Genomic DNA, 16,219 nt, shown 5'->3' with positions numbered 1-16,219 from the left:
GAATACATCACAAAATCTATAACATTCAACAAACATCAACCATAAACAAAAGCATATATATGCAAAGTTAAGACTGTATATACATGAATCAAGAATCTACTCTTGCACATATATGCCTTCGCAATCAGATCTAGCATATTCAGCTTCATCTATTTCAGTATCCATGTCAACATCTACTGGCAATGGACCAATTATATCTGCATTTCCAGACTGAACATCTTCTTTACTATATCTACTTGAAGCACCTCTCATAACAACAGACCAACTTGATCCATCTTCACTTGAATAAAATACTTGCTTTGCTTGAGATGCTAGAATATATGGATCCTTCTGAAAGTTTACTTGGCTCTGATTTAAGTTAACAAGTGTGAACCCATCTTCCACTTTAACTCCATTACCTTTTACTGCCCAGTTACATCTAAATATCGGCACATAGAACACATGGTAGTCCAACAATATGATGTCAGTAACTCTCCCATAATATGACACCAAATCAACTACTTGTGAAGTATCCTTAGCACTAGATCTACACATAGCCGTTGCCTCATAATAAACACCACTGTTCTGACTCTGCCTTTCAAGTGAGTATGTGTGAAAACGTTGTCCATTAACTTTATAACCAGTATAGGACCTTGCAGTACACCGTGGACCATATGCTAGCCATTTAACTATGTCTTCACGTCCATCAGAAGTAATAGATATCTGCAAAATTAAACAGACTCATCAAAATTATGAATCAGTCTAGTATAGATTTATAAACAGACTCATCAAATTCATAACTTTACTCACCTGTCCTTTTAACCAAGCTGCAAAATTCTTAGCATGCATAGACCATAAAAATGTTGCATCACGTCTGCACCTTGGATTTGAGTCTTGTAGATATTGTAAATGCATACTACCAAATCATAAATACGAAAAGAAACTATCAGCAGCATAATTTTGACCTTATAATTTATAAGGAATGAAATACACAAGGAACTTACTCCACATAATGATCAAAGGCAGCTGTATTTTGAATGACAGCAAGATGGGCTATATTCTTCTCCATTTCAGTAAGAGTGAATGAAGTTCCTGCTGATATTGGACGACCTTCTAATATAGAGCTGTTCACATACTCTACATTCCTGTCAGGTTTTTCTTCTACATTGGTTGTCTTTTTCAGAAACTCATTACAAAACAACATGCATTCTTCTGCAAGATATGACTCTGCTATACAACCCTCTGGTCTTGCAGGATTTCTTACAAAATCTTTTAGAACTTTCATATACCTCTCAAATGGGTACATCCACCTAAAATGCACAGGTCCTCCTAGTCTAGCTTCTCTTCCTAGATGAACAGTCAAGTGTACCATGATATCAAAGAAGGTTGGAGGGAAAAACCTTTCAAACATACAAAGCGTTTCCACAATTTCAGCTTCCAATACTGTAATAACCTCAATGTCAATAACTCTCTGACACAAATGATTGAAGAATGCGCATAGCCGTAGTATTGCTGTTCTAGGACCTTTTGGTAACAATCCTCTAAGTGCAACCGGGAGAAGCTGTTGCATCAAGACATGATAATCATGTGATTTCAGACCTCCTACCTTACACTCTTCTACTGAAACTCCTCTTGAAATATTAGAACAATATCCATCTGGACCTTTAAAATGAAATAGTCATTTGCAAAAAATCTTCTTCTCATTCTTGGACAAAGACCAAGGTGTAGCTGGAAGGTATGTTCTCTTTCCTTTTGTGGTAGGATGCAACTCTTTTCTTATACCAAGATGTTGAAGATCCTTACGAGCATTAAGACCATCCTTAGATTTTCCACAATGCAACAATGTGGATACAATGCTGTGAGTCACATTCTTTTCTATGTGCATTACATCCAAATTATGCCGTACTGGTAGATCCTCCCAATAAGGCAGAGTAAAGAAAATGGATCTTTTCTTCCACCTTGATAACTCATCTTCATCTACTTCTACTTCCTCATCTTCATCGGATTCACTTTCATCATCATCACTGTCAAACACTAGTTCTTTATAGACAGTTCTCTTTCTCTTCATCCCAACCTTTTTCACATTTCCAAAATTATTTTGGAAGTTTTTCAGATTCTGATGAACTTCATGACCAGTTAAAATTCTTGACTTTCTCCTATGCTCAACTTTTCCATCAAACCAAGTCTTCTTTTCCCTATATCTGTGTGTTGGAGCTAAACATTTTCTATGATACATGTAGACATGTTTCCTGCTAAACTTCAACCACATACTATCAGTATTTTTCCCACACATAGGACATCCCATTTTACCTTTTACTTTACAACCAGCAAGGTTTCCATACGCAGGGAAATCACTAATGGTCCAGAGAAGCATTGCCTTTAGAGTAAATGTACTTTTACTAAAAGCATCATACGTTAGCTCTCCATTCTTCCACAGATGATTCAAATCCTCAATAAGAGGTTCTAGGTAGACATCAATATTATTACCTGATTGTTGTGGACTAGGAATCAATAATGTCAACATTATATTCTCCTTCTTCATACAAAGGTGAGGATGCAAATTGTAGTTTACCAAAAGCACATGCCAGCTACTATAATTACTATTCTTCATGTTGAATGGATTAAATCCATTTATGGACAGCCGAGGCCGTATGTTCCTTTCTTCAGCTGCAAATGAAGGATACTTCTCATTCATCTGAGCCCATGTAACAGAATCTACTGGATGTCGAAGTTTTCCATCAGTGCTCTTGTTAGTGTAATGCCACCGTAAGTCCTTGGCCATGTCTTCTGATCTGAACATTCTCTTCAGCCTTGGTATAATTGGAAAATATCTTAATACTTTTTGTGGGACACCTTTCTTTACCTCATTAGTCCGCTTATTAGTCTTCCACCGTGAAGCATTACATTTGGGACATTTTTCAAGCTTCTTTAACTTCTTTATGAAGAGGCAGCAATCATTAACACATGCGTCGATCTTTTCATATCCCATATGAAAGCTCTTTAAAAATTTCTTGACATCATACAATGATGTGTGAAGGACATTACCATCTGGCAACATGCTTGGCAATGTCTGAAGCAGTTCATTGAAGCTCTTATCCGACCAGCCATTATGTGTCTTAATCCTAAACAAAGTCACAATAGCCGATAACTTGCTGTGGTTTGAACAGCTAGGGTATAGTGGGGTTTCAGCATCTCGGATCTTTGCAAGGAACTCATCTTCTCGTTGGTCCTCACCCTCTGCAATCTCACTTAAGTCGCCCACAGGTTGGTCAGCTAAGTCACCTCTACAAGCCAACTCTTGATCAAAAAATTCAGCAGCTTTATATAACTCAAAAACTTCCTCATTCCACTGAGTTGGTTTACTTTGAACTTCATCTACTGACTTCACATCTCCATGATGATACCAATCACTATGCAGCTTGTATGCCTCATCCATCCCTCTTATTACAAGATGCTCAACCACAACACTGTTTAACTGACGTACTACATTACGATAGTCTTTACAAGGACATATTATCATTTCTATGTCACCTAAAGCCGCAGACACATTTCTTACAAATTTCCAAGCTCCACTTTTATAACCAGGATCAGCTCTTCAATGGATAAGTAAAGAAAAAAATAATAACTAAAAGAACATCTTAAAGTATCCAAACCCAAAATGAAACCTAATTATGAAATATAATTCCTTACCTGCATAGATGCACCCATGCCTTGTCCAACATTATATGCTATAATATAAATTTTAACCTTTATATATAAAATAAAGATACATATTATACATAGCTCACATTATGCAACAATTCAGACAATTCATGACATGTATTCAAACCATAACCAACATTAAAACTGTATAAAACTGTTTCGTATTAGTGAATCAGTCAATACTGCACTAATTCAGACACATACAGATGCTATTAAACCAATATCAAACTGTGTAAAATCTCACTAATCTAATCACTATATTTATACGAATCATACTCAAAGGACAAAACATAGCAATCACCTTATTTTGGTTGAGTGATACTAACCTGTTGTGTGAGTACAGAGAAATGAGAAGCTTCTGTTCCCCAACATTGCAATCACCAACACTTGGGAAAAAAGAAATAATCGTTCAGTTTATGAAGGATACAAAACTAAATTTATGAAGGCGCAAATACTCAAATCCGAAAGCTAAGTTTGAGTCAAATCTGTAAATAATCGAACCCTAACAAAACAGATGGATTCGAAACTCCACATTCTCAAAATCAAGTATCAATCTGTAAATAATCGAACCCTAACAAAACGGATGGATTCGTGTGAAGACTAAACTAGATAAATCTGACCTAAACTTATCGAAATCACACATAAGCTGTTTGAAATCACAAAATAATCAAAACAGATAACAAAATTAGGAGGAAGAAGAAAGACATGCCTTCGATTCGAGCTCTCAATTGCGATGGATATGGAGATTTAGGGCGAAATTGGGGCTTTTCACAAACGGCAAAATTGGGGCTTTTCACAAACGGCGATAAAATTGAAGATTTGATAGAGATTTAAGATAAGAAATTGAGCACACACAGAGAATTTAGAAGAAGAAATCGAGTGTAGCGAGCTTAGGTTGTAACGAGAGAGAGAGAGAGAGTGTGTCGAGTTTTTGGTTTTTTTTTTATTAGGCGATTAAGTGAATAATTTCACTAAGTATTGGCGGACAAAAGTCACTTTTGTTTCCCGCTACATAATTTTCCTATCATAGCGTTTATAAGATGCTATTATAAAGTAACCGAAAAAAAATCTCATTTTTCATAGCAGTGACGGAAAATGAGCTATATCCGTCTGCTATCAATGTGCATATTTGTTGTAGTGAAAAATTGATGAAAAACAAATAGAACAAAAAAATGAATGCCCATTCTGAATCTTCCTTCCAATTGAAGCAAACTTCAGCCGTGGTGCATCTTCAACAGCCATGGGCCCTAATGATACGTGCCAATCTCTAGTTGAACTAACTGCCAAGCTTTTTCCTCGGCTTCCGCCAAAGCCTAACATCTTAAAGGCGTTTATTCCCACATTTTGAAAGCCTAACATCTTAAAGGTGTTTATTCCCACATTTTGAAAGACTTATGTCATTTCTTGCTTTCTATATATACCGCAATATCCAGGAAAATGATGAGGCATATACCCTATTAGGTATACGTCATAATAGATAATCCATATTTTCATAAAGAGAACATATTGAAAAAATTCCTTGTTTTATAGGAATTTGAGATAGTGCCCTGGTTTGGCGTACTGGTACACATTCAAACATTGCATGATTAGTTGATTTCTCGGTATCCTCACAACTGCCACCCCGGATCATAATCTATACCCCTTTTGTTGTTTGATGTGATCGATATACAACCTTGTCACATGAATGGTTTTGTTTATAGTATAAAACACATTCAGGAAATAACAAATTAAGTGAATTATATATATATATATATATATATTTTTTTTGTTTTTCTTTCTTTTTGATTCATGCTAAATGTGGGAGTCAGATCCCACACACGATAATCTTAGTGGTTAGAAATGTGTCGGATCTCAACAACAAGTTTGTAGTAGAAATTATGTATTACTAAGCTTCTTGCTTCGAAATCGTGTATCCTTTTTGGGATTACAAACCCCTATATTTACATTAAAATACATAATAAATTTAGAGATTAAACACAATTATTTTCTATAAGTATGTATGTTTAGATCCTTGCATTTACTTCGTAACGTTGAATCTCTAAGTTAAACCAAATTTTCTTTCGAGCTGCAAATCCCGTTGCTTGACCCCAGACTCCTCAGAGCTCTCCTTGACTCCCGAGCTGGGCCACGTTGGCCCGGAGCTCTTTGACTTCCCCTTAATGCTAGTGACATGTGTCCTAAAGTCGGACTCGGACCTAATGTTAACGCTCTGGGTCTTTGACCGAGAATCCGAGTCCACTGGGAATAGTTACATACGTGTGGTAATTGTAAAAAGGTAGGACATAACAGTTATGTGTAATAATTGTAAGAAGGTAGGACATAACAGTACTACTCGCAAAAATGAACCTTTCGTTAATCAAGGACCATCACGAAAACTTGGAAGGCCTCCTAAGTGTTCTTATTCCTCTATTACATGTTGTGTATGAGAACCTTTCATAAGAGATTTTTTTTTGTTTTACATGTAAACTGCTCTAATATGACAGGATATTGAAGGCATCAACCCATATCGACCAAGAAAGCGTATTACTAGTCAATCATAGCCCTCAATTCCACCATCTACACCTAATCAATCTCAGATCATTAAAGTGTATACGTTGGTTAACAAGGCATAGTAAAACGAGCTTGAAGATTTTGGGGTATCAAAAAGCTTATCGTAATTTAATTAGAGAATTTTTATGGAATTTTCCTTAATATATGAACCGCCGCCGTTATGGGGAGAAAAGATTGTAATATCTTCGCATTGTTACCGAAAAAAGGTAATTTCTCTACTTCATAATTGATATTGTTAGCTTGTGCAATGTGTTAGGACGCGAGAAGCCAAGCCAAAATGCAGTTTTTCATATAGCCAAGCTTTTTTTTTTTGAAAATATGTGAATTTCATTAAACATAATGTTTGCTGAAGTTACAAAAGCGGGATACAAGCATCGTCCCTTGCTCAAAAAAAATAAAAACAAGGAAGGAGCAGATAAAGTCAGAATATGAGTAGGAGCCTAGTCATATTTTAGCCAAACAAGTAGAAGGTCTTTGAAGTTTCGCCTTTTTTGCTTTGCCAAGAGGGCGTCACGGATTTGCCTATCAAGTCGTTTGAAAAGAAGAGGGCCATCCATGGATACATTATTGTGATAGCAGTTGTTGCGCTCTGACCAGATTGCATAAATAGTTGCTTGGGCAGCTAATCGGCGCAGACTCCTTGGTGCAGTGTTGTCTTTAAGGTCCAACCAAGCTGAAAAGGCATCCCATGTGTGGAAGGAGAATGGCATATATCCTAGGCGACGGGTGACTGCAGACCATAGATCCTCACTGAGCTTACATCGCAGGAACAGGTGCTCTCGAGTCTCAGGGAGAAGTCCACAAATGCAACAACTGGGATCAATTTGAAGTCCCCAGCGTAGCAGGCGCGTCCTTATGGGGAGTCTATCTTGATGCATCAGCCAAAACAGGAAAGCATGATAAGGGATTGCTCCCTTGAACCAAACCTGAGCAGTCCAAATAGGTGTGTTTGCACGTGGCCTCAAAACCTGAGCATGAGACTCTAAAGAGGAACGAATTCCCTTCCATTTTGGAGACTGAGATATATTTTCTCTGGCGACTCCAAATATCATTAACAATAGCTTGAACTGCACCACGGGAAGGAGGATCTTCATAGAATTGACCAAGGATAAAGCTATCCCAAGCTTTCTTGTTCTTTTCAATGACGGAGTTCGGAATTGTCAAACAGGCTTCACCGAAGTCAAGTGTGAATGGGGTACCCTTCTTCTCCAGTTTGATTTGGTTACCATTGACGAGGTTCTTCCAAGGAGAATCGGCCCCTTGCACGCTTTGCTTGATAGGTGGAAGGAGAAGCGTTGTGGTCCCTACAGCCGGCGGTAAACCAGGGGGTGGGGTTCCGCTAGTCGGCTCGTGACTGGTGCCAGTGGTTGTCGCCAACAGGTTGACTACCGGAATTGGAGCAGTAGGGGTAGGGTTTTCGGTAGCCAATGCCGCCGCCGCAGGAGGCGCGGTGGGTACAGATTCTACTGAGTTAGCCGATGTCTTTGTTGGACTCAGGTAACTTCTCAGATCTAGAAAGAGAGGAAGAGCAGCCAGCTGATTTCGATGAATCAGGCGGTGCTATAGATGGGTTTGGTAAAAGAGAATTGACAGATCCAGTAAGGAGACTGCGGGGAGGTGATTTGGGTTTCTTTTTAGCCATGGCGGCTGGAGGGAGCCAACGCCGAGATCGGCGAAGGTGAAAGGAAAACGAAATTAGTCGCGTAATTTGAAAGAAAAAAGAGGGGCGCGTGGGGCGCGTCCAAGAGTCATATAACCAAGCTTACGAGAGTGTTGGAGGCAAGTGTCTCATTTGGTGTCATATGGAGGATGCGATGAACATACTTTTTAACGATATGTGTCAATTTATAATGATCACCCACTGTATTACTTGATAGCTTTGTGTTCGCTTCTTCTTTAATTAGAATTCATATTATATAAACATATGAAAATGCAAGGTTGCATTCTATTTCATGTGCATGAATTTCTCCATATGACATCTAACGAAACACTTGTCTCTAACTCTCTCATAAACTAACAACTCACGAGTAAGGTGGCAACAAATATTCTCTGCAGACCAGCACATATGGGTGATGTGAACCAATGCAAATGTGTTTCTTTTAATGTATTCGACGCGTTCAAAACCAAGAACTATTATTAAAAAAAATAAATGCTATTTTGGAAATTGTGGAAAATGTTCTATAACCTGGAAACCTGTTTTAGATTTTTCAAACATTTTGAGTTCGTCAATAAATTTTAATAAATGACATTATAAACGGTTAATCTCAATAAAATTAAAGATAATTTAATTAAACACTATTTTAAAGATATACATAACTTAATCTAAAACACCTCTTAAAGACTTGAAAGTTTTTAATAGTTTTTGAATTATAGTTTTTGGTTTTTGGATTTTAGATTTTGGTTTATGGTATGAGACTAGCTTAGATGAACCAGGCTATGTCATAAGACTCATGACTGTCCATTTCACTCCCTTACGATCGGATGACGCAACATCGACAACTGTTTACCACATACTCATATGATTATATGATTTGAACTTATTATAATCATCTTGATCAAAAAATAATTTTTATTTTGTTTTGAATAGCAATAAAATTAAATGAAGTACGAAAATTTTGGTTGAATACATATCAAACATTAAAACCTCACAAACATGATTTACAAATAGCATGTCCTATATATACATATATTTAAATTCAATTGTTGAACAAGAACATATTATCCAAAGATTTAAACTCTTTTAAATCCATAGTTGAAAAATACCTTGTTATTGTCTAACTCATGGTGGAACAAACACCTGGTGGTAGTTAAAAGAGTTTTGTTTTATTCATTGTAACATAAATATATCAACGAGTGAGAGATTTGATTTTAGTTTCAAAGTACAGAATGGAAATGATAATCATCTCTCTTTCCCTAACAACAATCCTAGCACTTCTTCTCCTAAACCGACTACTCAAACGACCCGCTACCAAACCCAACCTACCACCTTCTCCATGGCGACTTCCCGTGATTGGTAACCTCCACCAGCTAAGCCTCCACCCTCACCGTTCTCTTCGTTCCCTAAGCTTCCGATACGGCCCACTCATGCTCCTTCATTTCGGCCGCGTCCCAGTCCTCGTACTTTCCTCCTCTGATGTAGCTCATGACCTCATGAAAACGCACGATTTTAAGTTAGCAAACCGCCCGCAGTTAAAAGTGGTCGAAAATATTCTGAACGGCGGGCGAGACGTGGCTTTTTCCCCTTACGGTGAATATTGGAGGCATATTAAGGTACTTTGTGCAAAGTTAAAATATATATTGAGAGTAACATATTTTAATTAACTGATGAAAATATTAAATAATGTTTTGTGAGGAAGAGTGTATGCGTCATCCACCTACTAAGTAAAAAAATGGTACAATCCTTTGAAAAAGTAAGAGAAGAAGAGATAAGTCTAATGATGGAGAGGGTAGCGAAAGCGAGTTCTAGTACTTCACCGCTAAATCTAAGCGAACTTCTTATCACACTGACAAGCGATGTGACAAGTAAAGTTTCCTTGGGAAGAAAACATAGCAAAGAGGAAAGCATAAGCGATTTCAAGAATCAAGTGAGGACAATCATGGAGCTTGTAGGTGGGTTTCCAGTTGGTGAATATATTCCTTGTTTGGCCTGGATCGATAAAATCCGTGGTCTTGATGATAAAGTGAAGCAAGTGAATGAAAAATTTGGAGGTCTTATGGACAAAGTGGTGCAAGAGCATGTAGAAGCCGATAAACCAACACATGATTTAGTTGATATAATGCTATCCTTAGAAACACAGAACAAAAATGGAATAGAAGTCCGACGAAGCGACATTAAATTCATAATCTTGGTAACATGTTATATATATGCCATGAATATATAGGAATAGCTTTCTAATTTATTTGGTTGGAAAAATGAACTTTTTCATTCCTCCAGGATATGTTTTTAGGAGGAACGGCGACAACTTACGCACTACTAGAATGGATAATGACAGAGCTTATTAGACATCCGGAATGCATGAAGAAACTCCAAGAGGAGATTCGCGGTGAGGCAACGACGTTTAAACTATATAGATCACAAGAAGATGTTGAGGATATGAAGTACTTGAAAGCAGTGATTAAGGAGGTTCTTCGGTTGCATCCGCCTTTACCATTACTAGTTCCGAGACTACTCACTGAAGATGTCAAATTAAGAGGATGTGACATAGCTGCAGGCACACAGGTGGTTGTTTTATTTTTCTTTTGCTTTAAGTCATTAAATCATGAATACGCATCTAAAAGACTACTGGAGGACATTATTATATAGGTAATAGTCAATGCATGGGCTATTCAACGAGACACTGTGACCTGGGGGATAGATGCAGAAGAGTTTAGGCCAGAGAGGCACTTAAACTCATCTTTGGATTTTCGAGGAACAAGCTTCGAACTCATTCCATTTGGATCTGGAAGAAGGATGTGTCCTGGGATCGGATTTGCGCTGGCTTTGGTCGAGGTGACACTAGCTAACCTTGTGAACCGATTCAACTGGAGGATGGATGTCCGAGTCTCCGGGGATGAATATGATCTAGCGGAAACGACATGACTCGATGTTTGCCGCAAGTTTCCTCTTATTGTCTTTCCATCTCCGGCTTAGGTGTTGACTGGTTCTCCCGCTACCTTTCGTAAACGCTACGTTTGTAGGTGGTAGCGGTTGCTAGCGATTGGAAGCAATCACACAAACCACTGAATTCCAAAAGATGCTTCCCGCGAGCGTTTACGGTTGGATTTTTTTTTTTTTGATAAAAAACTTAAAAAAAATCAATGATAATGAATTTTTTTTTGTTATATCTTCTATCTAACTATTTTACTCATTAAGGATGGGAGAAAACGAAGTATGGATACGATTGCAGAGATTATAAAATAAACAATTAGAGCAAAATAATATTCCAATTAACAATAACCTAGAAAACTTGATGTAAATTTAACGGCACATCTCACATAATTTCAAAAAATCTAAATAAATATAATATTTCATCAGAAATTTAAGAAAATAAGATTATTTGTGAAAAATATTAAAACAAATCACCATTGACTCTTCTCAACTCTCACTTGATCATTATAGGTTAACCACCTTTGATATGTTTTAGGTGGATGGTTTATTTAGTTTGATTCTTTAAGTTACATCACTATAATGCCTACTAAATTAAATAATATACGTTTAATAACCGTTATGGTAATGGATTAATGTGTCAATTAAATTCGTATAAGCGAAACATTTTTTCCAACTTTGTTATGAGGTAATTTCTTACTATCTATATTAACATTTTTTAAATACATTTTGTATAATGCCTTTTGAGTTATAGTTATTTTAAAAAATTATTTACAATCTTTATCCCTAGAAAAATTCCCAAAATAACAATAACATCATATTTTGTTTCCTTAATATTTTACATTCCATTCCTAACACAATACTACAATCAATATTTTATGTAAACATAAATTATAATATATTAATGACACCTTCTATTGTTTTTTGAATTCTTTGCTTCTATTCTATGGAAACAGAAACTATAATATTTTATGGAAACATAAACTATAATATATCACGTGACGGGTTATATAGCAGTACGAATTTTGAGTTCATATAAATATAAATTAAAATATTATTAATTTTGTGTTCATCATGTTATTATTTTATTAACACCATCAATATTAGAAGATTTAAAATTTTAATTAAATTAATTATATTAGGATTATGTAAAAAACAAATATCATGCAATATACAACGAATTAACCCTAAAATTAACAATCTAAATACAATTATATGATCTCAAACACTAAACAAAATCAACTAACAATTATAACTTAAAATTTAAAAGTTCTAGTTTAAGAAAAAATTACCCCGCGGTGTATCGCGGGTGAAAATCTAGTATATATATAAGTGATGATGTTGTTGGATGAATAGGGCCAAAATTATTTGAGGAAACAAATTATGTGAGAATATTTGACAGATTTATTTATTCAGTAGAGTTTTTATGTATGTTTTTCCTAATCTCTATAGCTAAATATATTGGAACCATGTTTTATTTTTATTTCAGGGTTGTCGTATTTTTTGGTTGCGTTAATACTACTATATGTTGAATTTTTGATTCAATGTATTGAATTTGTTAGGTTTTTTCTTTTCTTACACATTTAGAATCTCTTTTTTTTTTTGTTGGTATTGTATGTTTTCAATGAAATGTCAGAAAGCAGTTTAAGACTTCTTTCTATTAGACGATGCATATAAGTTTCTTGAAACGACTACACCCGGATTCCCAATCCCACGGGAAACGATATCACCATAACCTCATAATTCCGACGAGACAACCGGCATAGAAATCACAACTGAAACGATCGCACCCGGATTCTCAATCCCACGGGAAACAATCTCACCGGAACTCCATAATTTCGACGAGACAACCGGCGTAGAAATCGCTCCTTACAAAAACTCCCACAAATACACCAAACCCCACCTCATCTAGTTACTGAGTCGCACAACCAACCATCCCTAGCGACCGAGTAACCAGAAAGGTGGGCTGGAAAACTTTATTCCGTCCAGCCACAAAGACACTTTCTCCGATGAACCCTCTGATACACCAACTTAACTTTAACCCCACACTCTTGAGCTCCAACTTAGTTCTCTAACAACCAAGACCTAACTCCATAAGCCATGGAAGCCCCTTCAAGGTTCCAGCTCAAACCGAGCTCATTGGCTCAACCAACAATACAATTTACCACAATTCATACAATACAAAACCTCCAAAACAATACTCAAATAAAACACAGACTAACCGTTCAAATCGCAACTCCACCGTTGGATATGGAGCCTGTACTACCCCGAGTATCTCCACCAAGTTTCAGCTCGATCTGACATCGTTACGACCTCCAAACGGTGTCCTCATAAACCCATCTTGAAAACGTTTATGTTATACACTTGGCATATATTGCACCATTTACCAGCTTCCCAACAATTACTTGTCCAAGAAGTAACGAGCATAACTCCTTCAATTTAACCCCGAATAACAATCTGCCAATTTACATGCAATCTTGGCTTGCTGGAGATCACGCCGGTATCATTACCTTTCCGAAATAATGTCAAACCCGGCGCCGGCGAGCCTCCAAAGTTGGCTCCTCCACTCTGGCATTATCACCAACCTTCTCTCACTTTCTTTTTCCTCTTCACCTCTGTTCACTCCGGCTTTGTTCTCCCACCACTAATGAAGCTTCTCACAGCCATGAGGTGACTAACTAGACTCACAAGAGGCCTCCCCAGTTCCGCCACGTCTCTCTCTCATCTCCGTCACGACTCTAACTCTCTCATCTCCGTCACGACTCTAGCTGATGTGACCCCAGGTCAGTGACTCGTTCACGCGGACGTACGGATGTACGGACGGACGTGACAGACGCTATAGAGCGGCGTACGGACGCGAACTGGGTCAGCTCGGAACAAGGTCGGTTGGATGGATGGGAATGGCCGAGGAGAAACTCGACTCGGCAATCTCCAGAAGAGATGGACGGACGGACGCTGCGTTCGGACGGACAGACGGTGAAGTCAAACGAACGGTCGGACGCGGCGGCTGAACAGACGGCGAGCGGTGGGACAAGGATGGAATAGAGATTCAGGAGGAGATACTCGACTCGTTCGGCTCTAAGTAGAAGCGGTTGGAATCAGGCGCTGCGTATGGGCGAACGGACGAACAGACGGTGATTCGGACGGACGGACGGACGGACGCAGCTCGGACAGACAGGTGGATTGAAGCGACGACACACGGGAGATGGCTCGGCCCGTGATACGGTCGGACTAGAAGGTCTTGAACCCGGTTTACGAACCTTCTAAGGTTTCTCAAGAGCTAAGTCCCGGACTTGGGCTAAGGAGAGGGTTGAGACAAGAAACAAAGATTCACTCTTTGGGAAATTAAATTTCTATATTCAAGTCTGCCTTTTACAATGAGGGTTTAGGCCTTTATATAGGGAAGGCTTACATATGGAAGACACTAAAACCCTAGACATGCGGCCAAAGCTAAGGAACACACATGTCCCTAAAAGCAAAGGCAAAAGCAATTGAAAATAAAGACCAATCCAACGGTCATAAGAGAGTTCAAAAGAAATAAAAGAAAGGATGGAAGGAAATAGAAATGCCACGTCATTGGCTGGACGTGGTGGATAGGATCTTCACTTCCTTGGCCCATTGTCTTGTCAATGAAAGTTTCCAAGTCATGAGCCAAGCGGGAACGAAGTGGAGATGCACTAGAGCTCGCTGCCTCGTTAAAACCCTTTCGGTAAACCCATTGGGACAAACCCGAAGTAGGAAAAAGAGTACAGCTCCTTCTAATGACTTAGGGGTGTCTTCACGCTTGCGTGATGGTGAAGACACACAAATCAAGCTTCCCAAAGCTGGTCGCACCCAAGGCTCTTCATTGGTGATGCAGGCCATGATCCCTTGGTGTAGTGGTTGGAGCTTGGCTTGTTGGATAGGTATCCCTTGGAACGCGCATTAGATGACCTTGCCCTGCTCCCCTTGATGATCCTACGAGGGTTATTGATGCTATATTAATGATCCGGGCCACGTTCCATGCCCTTACGAAAGCTAATGATTGATGGCACCAACGATCCAGTTCACACCGTGGTACGGCAATGACCCGGGTTCCATCATTCCCTCCCCCTTGAAAAGGTTTTGACCTCAAAACTCTGCCCAAAACCTAGATCAAAAAGGAAACCAAATCAGCAGCATCAAGAGTTCTACCACGGTTTCATTTACCGGGATCAAAAGGAAAGAGTAAGGCCTTAAGAGAAAAGGATAAGACTTCCCCGGTAAGACCAGTGGCAATGGTCGCTCCGACCCTTTCGTGAACCATGGTTTGTTGCTGAAGCTCTCCAGGATGCCACACAAAAGTTTGATCCGCACCAAAGTTGCAAAGATGCCTCGCCATAGAACCTTGTGCGGTAAAGGTCTTAGGGCTAAAAGTGGAGAAGGATGGCATGGTATAGGCAACTCCCAGCTGGAGCATACTATTTAAAGTAGTCATGAAGAATACCAAATGAAAAGATCCATCAATGGCCATCTCCGGTGGCTCACATTGCTTGAAACTCCCCATTACCAATTGAGTACCAGTTAGGGAACTGATCGCACAGCCAAAATCTTTATTGGCTACGCCTAATGGTTCGGTTCGCGTCCTGGGTGAAGATTCACATACCCTAGTCTGCTCCGAACGTGGCGGTCGAGTGTTGGCTTGGTCTTGGTCAAACGCGGTAATGAGTTGTCCGTGGTGCGCATGATAGCCTGAACTTGTACCTCCGAGTGTATGAGCTTGGTGGTCTGGTGGCTCGGCGGGATTCTCTATGATCCCTCCTGATTTATAGACGTCCTCTTTATTACCTGGTTCACGATCTGGTTGCGTCCTTGACACAGTTCTCTCTGCTAGTTTGGTGCATGGCTTGATGCTCGTCCTTGGCATTTCTGGACTCGGTATGACCTTGGCACGGACTTCTCCTTGGGCAGGTTCATCGTACAGTGTTGGCAACTCACGGTACTGGACGGGAGGCACATAAGTCCTTGATCTCTCAACAAGGGCCGAGTGGCGACTTGATCGCGGAGCCGGCATACGGAAAGGTACACGGTACTGGCGCCTTGATATCTGTTCCCGAGTGGACGCACTTTGGGACCAAGTAGGAATTCCTCGGTTCCGGTTATGGCGGATACTCGAGCGTGTCTCAACCCGTTCCTGAGTTGACGGCAATTCTAACCGGTCAAGCCTGTCGTTGATGTCTTGAAGTCCGCATCAGAGAGAGATCAAAGCGTCTATTGTACTGGGCGGTTTGGAAGTAGGCTCCATTCTCCTTGTGGCTAGGTGCCTTATATATCCTTGTAGTACGAGCCCCAGTCATCACTATCGGAATCATTGTAGAGATTCAGCCTTGGCTCGCTATGGTGCGTAGCTCGGGACATAGACGGCCAATAGTAGTCCGGTGATCC

The 16,219-nt window shown here is 39.2% G+C and overlaps 2 pseudogenes across 1 annotated transcript; one reads left to right on the top strand and one right to left on the bottom strand.

Annotated features, from left to right (window-relative positions):
• Positions 1-96: 96 nt before the first annotated feature.
• LOC104772569 (uncharacterized) lies at positions 97-2,353 on the bottom strand (annotated as a pseudogene).
• A 6,744-nt stretch (positions 2,354-9,097) lies between these two features.
• LOC104770971 (cytochrome P450 71A14-like) lies at positions 9,098-11,052 on the top strand (annotated as a pseudogene). The gene is made up of 4 exons (XR_015592362.1): positions 9,098-9,501; positions 9,588-10,079; positions 10,166-10,450; positions 10,535-11,052. The product of XR_015592362.1 is annotated as a cytochrome P450 71A14-like (transcript).
• Positions 11,053-16,219: the final 5,167 nt, after the last annotated feature.

This window comes from Camelina sativa, chromosome 20, assembly GCF_030686135.1.
Source record: "Camelina sativa cultivar CO46 ecotype springtype chromosome 20, ASM3068613v1".
Lineage (NCBI taxonomy): Eukaryota > Viridiplantae > Streptophyta > Magnoliopsida > Brassicales > Brassicaceae > Camelina > Camelina sativa.
This window is presented reverse-complemented; position numbering and strand designations above follow the sequence as displayed.